Below are 10,267 nucleotides of genomic sequence, written 5' to 3'. Positions count from 1 at the left end.
ACCCCCCCGGGCCGCGTGGCGCGCCCCCCCGGAGTGGAGGGGCGCCGGCCAGGCTGTTCCCGGCGCGCCCCTATAGGCAGTTTTTGAGCCCCGAATGCATAGTTAATAAAATTTTGATGCCCAAATCACAAAAGATTCCTAAATATTGTTTATTTATTTTGCTGAGGCCATTTTTACTCTGCTTTTTTTTTTATTATAAATGAATTAATAATTGTGTATATTTATGGGGTACAAAATAATGTTATTATTTATAAATATAATGTGGAATAGTTAGATGAATTAATAGATCAATTAACCTATTCACTACTTTCAATAGTTAACCTTTTTTGTGGTAAAAACATATAAAATTTACTCTTAATAATTTTAGAAATATGTAATACTCTGTCATTAACTATATTCATCATGTTGTGTGATAGATATCAAAAATAAAAACCACATTTTTCCTGGCTATCCAGATAAAAAGATTTTGTACCCTTTGACTCTCATCTCCCCATTTCTTCCAATACACTCATTTTTCTGCTTTTTATCATTTTGTTAATAATCTCAATTTTTTTCAAACCAGATGGGACCTTTGACTATACTAAACCAGAATACAAATATTTTTGGTTTATGGATTCAGTCTTGATTAGTTGCCAACATTTAATTAGCTATCATGTTTGATTAGTCGCCAACATTTGGCAAGCATGTGATTTTTACCATTTAAAAAAAAAGAAGAAATTCAAAATCTGGATTTTTGGCTTTTCTTGGATCTGTCTTAGCAGAAGTCATGTGGGAATAAAATCTTTGGGGCAATTCATGCACTCCAAGTTGGCAACACTTCTCACCCTGATCATTCTGATTATTTATGAGACCAGAAAAGCATCTGGAAGGATAAGAGCACATTTCTGGGAGGCCATAAAGGACAGTGACATTATGGGGAAGTAAGACGTTTGCTTATAACTCCCACCATGGTGGATTTAGCACCAGAATTCTGGAGCAGCACAGGACAGTCACAGCTTATTTTTCTATTGTTGGGCCTTGAATTGAAAAGCAACATACCACCAGTTCAATAGGATTTAGACCATGAAGATGAAGACTAGCTATAACTATGAGGTGAGAGGCTTGTATCTGTTTTTCTCTGAGATTTATTATTTATAAACAAATAAACACATGGATGCTTACAGCCTGAAATTAGGAATAAAGAAATACCTTCAGCCATCTGAAGAAAATGTTATTTTCTAGGTAAACAACAACTCTGTCAACATATCTTGAATATTTACCATGTGCAAGGACTGTTCTAAGTGATTTATATTAATTTTCATTTTTTCACATGCACAGAACTTAAAGACATAGACACAATTATTGTTTTCATAGTACAGAAGAAGCTCAAAAGTGACTTGCCCAAGGTCACATGGCTACTAAATGATAACATGTGAATACGGACCAACTGGACTGCAGAGGCCACGACCACCTTCTAAACTCTTCTCTATAGACTCATACCCTGCCTTGCAGCTCAACAGCCTCGCATGGTTTCTGAAATTATTTGGTGCTCTTTGATTTCCTAACGCACTGGTGGCATTAGTTCCCAGAAAGAAAACAACTAAAACATGAACACATGTGACTGATGCTCACGTCAGGGCCAGCGAATATTAAGAATGTAGTGATCAGAACCAACTCCTGAGACAAAACACATAAGCAAGGCAGCACGGTGGGGTGGAAGAACTTGGATTTTGCAAACAATCCCAGCCCTGCGCTTACTAGCTCCATGTTCTTAGGCAGGTCGGGCTCAATTTCCACCTCCGAAAAACAGGGATGATGATATCTATTTCCCAGGGTCACTGTGAGAAATAAGTGTGTTAATACGTGTGCATACCTAGTAGGGAGGGAGGTGGTGGTGTCAAAAATGCTAGCTGTGACTTCTTTTTTTTTTTTTTTTTTTGTAGATGTTTTCCTATTGGGGGTGTGGCGCTGCCACACAGAGAGAGACATAGAGACAGAAAGTGAGAAATCACCCCCCACGGGGGATGGTCACGCCGCAATCCCTTCTCCTCCATTCTCCTCTTGGGATCTTGGGCACGCACGCACACGTGCTGGGTGTGAGTTTTAAGCCACCGGGTCCGGGACGCGAACCACGTCGACTACATGGGAGTCCAGTGACATAGCCATTACGGTAACTGCTGGTTCCCTAGCTGTGACTTCTTAGCAGTTAAAAATTGTAATTTGGGGGGCCAGCAAGTGCTGCAGTGGTTACCATGCTAGACTCCTACATGGCTGACTGCAGTTTGAATCCCAGACCTGGCAGCTTGAAACTCATGGCAGGGGTGGGTGGATGCATGTGCAAAATCCTGAGAGGAGAATGGAAGAGAAGGGATGGTGGCATGGTCACCCTCCAGCCCCAGGGAATGATTTCCCACTTTTTCTCTCTTCTTTCTCTCTCTCTCTGGTGACTGCACACTCCCTATAGTAAAAATGTCGAAAAAAAGAAAAAAAGTAATTTTGTCACTAAAAAAGGTATTTGGTGGTATATATGTATTTTTCTCTTAGACAAACTGCTTAATGGGCCCCTGGAAGCTGTTGTCAACAAGTCTGAACCTGTTTTATGTGACTGTTTAAGATGTCATTTTTGGCTTCTACCAGTTTCCTGAAGTGGACTTCCAAGGGGTGGTGTGGATGGCAAATGGTAAACTTTAATCACTTTGTTGAGAAGCAAAGTCTTGTTGAAGTGCATTGGACTTGACATGTGGGAACATGGACAGACATCAGAGTTACTGGACTGTCTAGAAAACTCCCTAAGGAAGAGGAACTTTTCCAATTTGGGGCTGAATTCTGTTTTATTCATTTGCATTAAAAAATGTCACTTGGGACCAGCAGTTAGCGTAATGGCTATGTTGCTGAACTCCTATGTAGCTGACCGTGGTGTGAGTCCTGGACCCAGTGGCTTATACTCGTGCCGGGCCCGTGTGCATGCGTGCCCAAGATCCCGAGAGGAGAGTGAAGGAGAAGGGATTGCGGTGTGGCCATCCCCCCCCGGGGGGGTGGGGTGTGATTTCTTGCTTTCTGTCTCTCTGGACAGCACACGCGCCCTATAACAGAAACCCTTCCAAAAAGAAAAAGAAAAGAAAATGTCACTGATGCACATCCTCAGTCTGTAAGCCCCAGGCTACCAAAAGGTTAAACTCAGGGTTCTTCTCAAAGATATTAATTTGCCTGTAATTGTTTTTTAATTTTTCCAAGAGCTTAAGAATGTAGTTCAGATATTTCCTACTTTTGTTCTCTTATAAGCAATGAATTAAGCTTAAAGTGAACTATTATCCAATCATTCATTTGCTTTAAATTCACTTGCCACTGACAACTTCATGAAACAGTAATTTTAGAGTTAGAGAGGACTTTATCCAAACATTTTATTTAACTGAAGGGTACACAGAGACCCAAGGATTGACTGATTAATCTTATATTCTTCAGTTAATCTCATGGAGGCCAGACTAGGACTTGGTCTCTCTCTGGTCTAGTGCTCTTTCCACATCATCCACTATGAACAAAACATTTATTAGTTTAGGTCTGCAAATAGCCTCATGAGCTAGCATTTTGCTTCTGAGAGTAAAAGTAAGAGAATAACTTCTCATTACCTCCATCCATAACTACCACCACCTCCACCCAAACCACCGCCATGTCCTAACTGGCCTTTCTGCAAACAACCTTGCCTTTTCTAATATCTCCTCTACATCGCAGCCAAAGGGTTACATTAAAACATCAGTTAGAGCACAGCACGGCTTAGTTCAAAACCCTGACATGACTCCTTATTTTACTCAGAAACAGAAAAAAACTTCTACAATGGCTGACAGTGTGCTATGTGTTTTCCTCTCACCTGCACAAACCTTTTGTTCCAAACATGATGGTGTTCTTGCCATTTCTTGAATAGTCTGCTCTCAGTCTCAAGGTCTGTGTTGACTATTTGCTCTGAAATTCTTTCCCATATTTGCATGGCTCACTTTTTCACCTCCTACATATTGGGTTGTCGGGAAAGTCATGACACATTTTTGCATAGAAAAACAGAAGAATGGGACCAGCAGAGGGTGTAATGGTTATGTTGCTGGACTCCCAGATAGTCAACCATGGTTCAAGTACCAGACCCAGTGGCTTAAAACTCATACTGGGTATGTGTGTATGTATATCCAAGAGGTCCAGAGAAGAGTGGAGGAGAAGAAATTGCAGTGTACTACCCCCCCAAGGGGTAATTTCTTGCCTTCTGTCTCTCTCTGTCTCTCCAGCAAGTGTATGTGCCCTATAACTAAAATCTTTCCCCTCCAAAAAAAAAAGGGGGGGGTAGAAGAAAAACATAGAAAAATACATCCTGACTTTTCTGATGACCTAATACTTTGCTCAGATGTCGCTTCTGTGGGGCCTACATTAAATACCAAATTTTTTAGAAATTACAAACCCTTCCCAGCACTCCCTTGCTTCATGCTTTTCCATGGCACTTAGCACCATTGTAGTAATACGCTTGGGCTGCCATGACAAAAATATCAAACACTGGATGGATGAAATAACAAACATTATTTTTTTCAGCTCTAGTGGCAAGAAGTTTGCGGTCAAGGTGCCAACAAGTTCTGCTTCTGGCAAGAGATTTCTCTTGGCTTGTAGGTGGTTACCTTCTGACCATATCCTTACTTGGGGCCTTTCCTCAAAAGATAAGAGAAAGCAAGCAAACTCTCCAGTGTCTGTTCTAGTCAGGGCACTATTTCTACCAGATCAGGGCCCCACAATTATGACCTCATTTAACCTTCCGTAGAGGCCTCATCTCCAAACGTAGTTACACTTAGGATTAGAACTTCAACATGCGAATCTGGAATGGTGACACAAACATTCAGACCATAACATCAATTAACATTCTGTGTAAATTATTGTTGTTGTTGTTGTTTATTGTGTATCTTCTCTCACCAGAATGAGAGCAGGGATTTGTTTCTGTTCTGTTCACTGCCTATTGTGGTGCCCACAGGGCGAGGAACTGTGAGAAGCCACTAAATAATTTAATCCTACCATGTGAGTGAGTTTGAAAGATAATCTTACCTCCGTCGAGCTTTCAGATGAGACCACAACCCCACGTGATACCTTGATTGCAGCTTTGTGAGAGACCTGCAGGCCGAGGCACCTAATTAAGCCCGGGCCAAATTCCCGACTCATTGGAACTATGAGATAATAAACATTTGCTATTTTAAGCTATAAAGTTTGGGGGTAAATATTTTTTACAGCAATATATACCAATACATCCAATAACATAAGCATAATGTCCTTAGGAGCAGAAATCTGGACATTTAATCTTAAAACGATCATTTAAACATTGGTGCTATCCTCGTAATTTGGGAACATTCAATGGCTATAGGGCTAGACTACGACAACTCAAGTACTGTCTTTAGCCAAGGCTATAGACACAGGCAGGGGTCACAGGCAAGCTATCTGTTTTTATACATATAGTTTCAATGAAACACAGATACACTCATTTATTTACAGATTGTCTATGGCTACTTTGCAGAATTGACTAGTGGTGACAGAGACCATCTTGCTGGCAAGTAAAGTTTTTACTATCTAGCCCTTAAAAATTGTTTTTGTTGACTCCAGGTCTTGAGACAAAAATAAAGAGTTCTCATGTCTCCATTTTTAGTACTTTATGAGGAGTCCACCTTTGCTTTCTCTTCCTCTTCATGAATCTATCTATCTATTTATTTATTTATTTCTTTATGTTTAAGGGATTTTTGCTATAGGGCCCATGTGCTCCCAGAGTGACAAGAGACAGAGAGACAGAAAGCAAGAAACCACCTCCCAGAGGGTACAGCCATGCTGCGATCTCTTCTTTTCCTTTCTCCTTTTTGAGATTTTGGGCACACACACACACACACACACACACACACACACACACACACCTGGCCTGGGTCTTAAGTTATCAGGTCCGGGACTCAAACTACAGTTGACTACGTGGGAGTCCATCCAGTGAAGTAACCATTATACCATCTGCTGGCCCCTCTCCATGAATCTTTAAAAGTCCAGTAGTTAGATCTGATAACTCCCATCCATGCAGGCAAAATTTGTAAATGATTTAGAATGTTGGCCTTTACATTTGTTTAAAGCACAACCCACAGTAAGAAATCAATTTTATATCACTACCAAGGACATCATATACACACTTATATTCTTGAAACAGTTGTATTACAAACCAGAACTTGCCTTTTTTATAGATGTCCTCTATTGTTTTCCATTTTATTTTATGTCATTATAAAGTGTTGGTATCAATCATTAAGTTAACATTCCTAATTGAATACTGAATGGTCAAGACCCACTGAGTGAGCTGGCTTGTTTGGGGCCTCGATAAAGAATCAGGCAGATCTGACTTCTGATCTTGGCTCTGTTATCAGTTCTGGGATATAGGGCTGGAGTTCGAACTTCGCTGAGTCTCAGTCCTCTATTGGAAAATGGGAGTACAGTATCATCAGTCCACAGTAAGCATGTGTTGTGAGGATGAACGTGACAAAGTACATGTAAAGTGCATGTGGTAATACTTCCGTAAAAATTGCAAAAGCAGTATCTGCTCTTGTTCCAGTTGCATATTAAATTAATATTCGGGTCTTTTAACCTAAGTGAAAGAGAAATCCACCCAAGAACCACAGGGACTGACAAAGTCTATGGAATTGGGAACAGCAGTTGGCATAATGGCTGTGTTGCTGGACTCCCATGTAGTTGATTGTGGTTTGAGTCCCAGACCCTGTGGTTTAAACTCACACCAGGTGTGTGTGTATACATGCCCAAGATCCCAAGAGGAGAATGGAGAAGGGATTGTGGTGTGGCCATCCCCCTTGGGGGGTGATTTCTCGCTTTCTGTCTCTCTGTCTCTCTCTGTCTTTCTGGCGAGCTCATGCTCCCTATAGCAAAAAACTTCTCAAGAAAAATAAAAAAAATAAATAAAAAAAATAAAGTTGTTGCTGGACTCCCATGTAGTTGATTGTGGTTTGAGTCCCAGACCCTGTGGTTTAAACTCACACCAGGTGTGTGTGTATACATGCCCAAGATCCCAAGAGGAGAATGGAGAAGGGATTGTGGTGTGGCCATCCCCCTTGGGGGGTGATTTCTCGCTTTCTGTCTCTCTGTCTCTCTCTGTCTTTCTGGCGAGCTCATGCTCCCTATAGCAAAAAACTTCTCAAGAAAAATAAAAAAAATAAATAAAAAAAATAAAGTCTATGGAATCATTGTTCTTTTTAAAGATTCAGATACAGAATACAGAGCAAACCAAAAGGCTGAGTATCAACTGTCATCAATGCCCACATGCCTGTAAACAGCCAGCCTCTGCCAAATCAGCTTAAGGAACCTCCCTTCCTTGTATTCTGTTTCACAGCTATTACATTTGCCAATCATTGAATTCCCAAGGAAGGTGAAAGTTTAACTCGAAAGGCTAACCAAAGGAATACTTAGACTAGCCCAGCTAGAAACAGTATTCCTCCACACCTAATCTCTCCTGGGAGGAAAAATTTGGTGTTCTTGTCAGGAGCCTTTCACATTTTTCTTCACATTAATTGTTGCTCTTCGTTCTCTCAGTGCTTCTGACTGCTGCTTAGATTCACATTTTAAACTTCATTTCTGGGGCCAGCATCATAGCCTAGTGGTTAAGGAGTGGAGGATCTCTCCCCACCTGGTCCTGACTACAATGGTTTGAAAAAACACACAGGGTGCATGTGCGAGCATGCCCCCAAATAAAAAAAACAGAAATGGAGAAGAGATTTTTCCATGACCATGCCCCATTAAGGAATGCTTCCTCCCTCTCTTTTAGTGTCTCTGATGAGCAGCCTCTGGAAATGAAAAACAAAACAAAATAAAAAACCTGAAAGAAAAAGTCCATTTCTGTAAAGTGGAGAAAGGTTTAGTGGCATTTTACTGTGGGCAGGTAAGCCTGAGTGAGAATGAATTTTGTTTGAAACCTGCCTTTGTCCTATCGCATATAACAGCCTTCTCCCCAGTCCTTTAAAAGCACTCAAGGCCTAGATTTCAAATCCCTGGGGTGATCTCCCAAGGAACTTTGTTATCCATCAGTTTTCACTTTGAATTGCAGGAACCAAAACCCCCACCCAGAGTTCAAAGAGAAAAGCAGGGGAAACTTAATTGGCTTTCACTCCTTTGCTGCCAGAACCTGCTTTACACCCTCTCACCACAATCCACCCTCTCACCACAACCTGACACCCTGCTTTGGGATTCCTGGAGTCCCTGCAGCAACAGCCTTGGAACTTCTGCTGTCTCAGACACAGTGCAACCACCAACCCCTCAGCTTGGTGACTTCTTATCCCCATGTCAAATCAAAGTCCCACTACAACCAATTATTTCTTTATCACCACCCCGGTACAGAGAGTAACAGTTTTCTGAGAGTGAAAGGGAACTGAGTGGCCCCTCTTGAGAACTAGAGCATGAACCGGGACATCTTCCTTCTTACTTTAATACCTCAGGGGACAGTTACAAGAATTTTTGTGGAAGGACCTTCATTTTTCTCCTCTATCCTCTGTCTTCTCCCTAAGGTAGGAGGAGGAATAGTTAAGTTCTGCTGTCTGTCCCTTTATGCCCCTTTGGTTTCTTGACGACACAGAAAGCGGTCTTTCTTGGTAGAAGGGATTCATTCTGTCTGTATTCTTGTGTGCCCTTATGGACTCTGCGCCTTTATCGATTGAGTCAAGGACCGTAAGAGAATGGTTTTTTTTTTTTTACATTTTAGGAACAGGGGTTGGTAGTGACTGAATGAGTGGTCAAATTGCTTCACCATTATGGTTGGAGATGGAGGGCCACATCACCACTGCATATTTGCCATTCTCCAAATGAAATACTCTCTTAAAGATTTCTAAATCTAGCTTTACTTCTGTGATCTCATATGACTGCTGTTGCGCTCTCGCTCAATTTAATCTAAGTATTTCTTTGCACCAGTGAGAACTGAGAGATGAAACAGAACAAAACTGATCTTCCAAATTGATACTGTCCTTTGGGTAATAAAGATCCAGAAATCTGGTCCACTGCTTCTCTTTGAACCAAAGCATTTTAATTTGCAGCAAAAACTAGAGAAGATGAATTCTTTGGGGAAAGCAAAGCCCTTGTTTTTCATGTCCTAAAATGGAGAAAATAAATGCTTATCTCCTTTTCCTTGACCAGGCCATTATGGACAAAATTCTGATTCTGTGTTTAGTCAAATATTATTGACTAAATACGTGAAAGAACAATGTAAAGATGTTCATTCTGGAACTGGACACAAATAAAAAACGAAAAATGAAAGCAAATAATAAAATAGATTTCTATACATTTTTGAAAGAATAAAAAATAGTAGTAATTCTGGGGGTGTAATGTATAGCCCGGTGACCGTAATACAATAGTGCATTGCACACTCGAACTTTACCAAAGAAGGAGATATTTTAAAAGTTCATTTATTTCTTCCATGAGAACAAGAAAAAAGAGAAAAGAAAAGATAGGCATTGCCAATAGGGTCCACATGGTGCAATCCACCCCTGTCTCAGCTGGCCTGAATCATGGGCACACATGTGGGTACCCTGTGCACTTGGAGAGGCTCCAGGATGCTAACTCAGAACCTTTACTGTAGGTCTAGCTGCACCACCACCACCACCCCTAAAGCAGAGCATAAGTGTTCTCACTCCAAAAAATGTAACTAGATGACGTGATAGATGTGTTAATTAGCTTGATTGTGACAATCATTTCAAAGTATGCATGTATCAGTCATCACATTTTGTACCTTAAAAATTATATATATATATATATATATAATACACTTTCTTGGTCAATTATATTTCAGTAAATCTGGAAAAAAAATAGTAGCACTCTCTGTCAATGATGTGTGTCTGAGGAAAGTGGTTGAGAGGACTGCAAACTTAAATACAAATAAAATACACCTAACTACCAACAGTGATAGATAGGAAAAAAGGGTAAATATTTAGTTTAGCTGATACTAACATACATGCCAAGCATGAATTACTAATTTTTAAATTTTAATGGCCCCGCTGGTAGCATAGTGGTTAAGGCAGCTGGAACCCATGTGACTGATAGTGCAATTCAAGTCCCAGTCATGACAACTTGAAAACACTCCAGGCACATGTGTATGCATGCCCCCAAATCCGGAAAGGATGGAGGAATGAAGGAAAAGGGATGGGGGCATCTATGGGTGGGGGGATGCTTTCTCACTTTCCTTTTCTTTCTCCCTCTCTTTATCTCTCTAGGAATTGCACATGCCCTCTGGTAAATACATATATATATATATATA

Source organism: Tupaia chinensis, unplaced genomic scaffold (assembly GCF_000334495.1).
Source record: "Tupaia chinensis unplaced genomic scaffold, TupChi_1.0 Scaffold000215_1, whole genome shotgun sequence".
Taxonomy (NCBI): domain Eukaryota; kingdom Metazoa; phylum Chordata; class Mammalia; order Scandentia; family Tupaiidae; genus Tupaia; species Tupaia belangeri.
Note: the sequence above shows the minus strand (reverse complement) of the source record.